The sequence below is a fragment of the Meleagris gallopavo genome, chromosome Z (assembly GCF_000146605.3).
Source record: "Meleagris gallopavo isolate NT-WF06-2002-E0010 breed Aviagen turkey brand Nicholas breeding stock chromosome Z, Turkey_5.1, whole genome shotgun sequence".
Lineage (NCBI taxonomy): Eukaryota > Metazoa > Chordata > Aves > Galliformes > Phasianidae > Meleagris > Meleagris gallopavo.
The window spans coordinates 32,541,406-32,542,975 of record NC_015041.2 but is presented as its reverse complement, the minus strand read 5'-3'; the positions used below and the strand labels follow the sequence as shown (position 1 = coordinate 32,542,975).

At 32.9% G+C, this 1,570-nt stretch overlaps 1 protein-coding gene across 1 annotated transcript in view; it reads left to right on the top strand.

Moving 5' to 3' along the window:
* CEMIP2 (cell migration inducing hyaluronidase 2) overlaps positions 1-1,570 on the top strand; it is a gene marked incomplete at its 5' end in the record, with an annotated part of 82,967 nt that overhangs the window by 34,081 nt on the left and 47,316 nt on the right. The gene's annotated exons all lie outside the window — the stretch shown is intronic.

Below are 1,570 nucleotides of genomic sequence, written 5' to 3'. Positions count from 1 at the left end.
TTCTTTCTCTTTCTCTTTCTTTTTCTTTTTCCAGAAGTATTTATTAATGTTTTTTAGTTATCTTATGTACCAGAGCATTTCTACTTGTGAAAATATTTGTACTGTGCCGTTAATCAGATATGTAATAATTAACAGTAGAAGTACATCACTTAAAATGCAATTATTAACAGTGGAAGCCAGATTTCCTCTTTCTCCCAGAGCGAAACAGCTATGTCTTTTTTCATGTATCTAAATTGTTTGTATATTTCTGCCAACGACAGTAAACATCTGTGATTTAAGCTCTGCTCTTCCTCTTATAAATTTCACAAACCAAACTCATTCCCTATTTAAAATTAAAATTAAAAATCGCAGGACATAAGTTTATGGCATAGAAATATTATATGCATAATTCTGCATGCAAATTGCAATAAAATGATAATGTTAAACACATGAGATGGAACACAGTCACAGATATGTCAAGCAGTTTCACTGAAGTCTGATAGTTCATAGGAAATTGTGCATTTAATAATTTTTAGTCTTCCTTATGTATTATGAAATGTCTCTTAAGAACTCATAATCCATAATTTGTAAGAATTATAACAGTTATGCAAAAATCTGCATAATTCAACTTTTGGCATAAGAGCAAAGAACTCCAGACATGACTCTCCTGGGACTGAGTAGACTAGTAGTTTGCTTCTGTTTCTTGGCCAAACCAGCAGATAGGAGCAAAAGGCCCTTCGGGTTATGTACCTAGTAGCTCATTTAACAATCAGTTTTCATTAATATTTCTGATAAATGCAAACTAAATTTACTATTGTAAATTCATAAGCCAAATTTACTATTGTCATTACCTATTAATTTTGGCATATGTATCAACTCAATTCAAATTAAAATAAATACTGAAATGACTTGAAGGTGAGCACCTTCAAAAGAAAGCCTTGTCAAGGAAAATATTTTTAATACAGAAGGCAGTCAGACCAAGTGTTTTGAGTCACGCTGATCAAAAATATAAACACATTTTTGGGAGAAAAATATTATTTTTATTTCTTAGTTTGAGACTGCATGGTGTATAGATTTGCTTGGGAAGGAAATGGAGCTTCCACTGACATTATATTAAAAATAAGTACAACATGAATTTGATGCATTTTGTCTTTCAACAAACTGTACATTAGGAGAAATTTAGAAGCCACATCTTTCATATTTTCTTCCATGCCTCTCTCACCACTAGAAATATAAGTTAGCCTGTTCTCACTTGCTATTCACATGTGTCTTCACTATTTCTTTGAAAATCCCTGTCTGTTAATCCTCCTTTCAACCTCCAGTGCAGTCTATGGACACTCCATTAACAGGAACTTTGAAATGAATTTACTGGTTCTCCATTAGTGCTTGAGTTACAGACATCAGTTTTTTCTTGTTGGTTTAAATCAGTTTATATTCCCTGTATGATCTAGAATCTTAAAATTCCGATGTATTTCTCCACTGTAAAATCATTGGTAACAGCTGAAGTGAAGCAGGAATACAAGAGCCAGGATTTAGATTAGATATCAGTGAAAAATCGCTGAAAGGGTGATGAGGCCCTGGCACAGGCTGC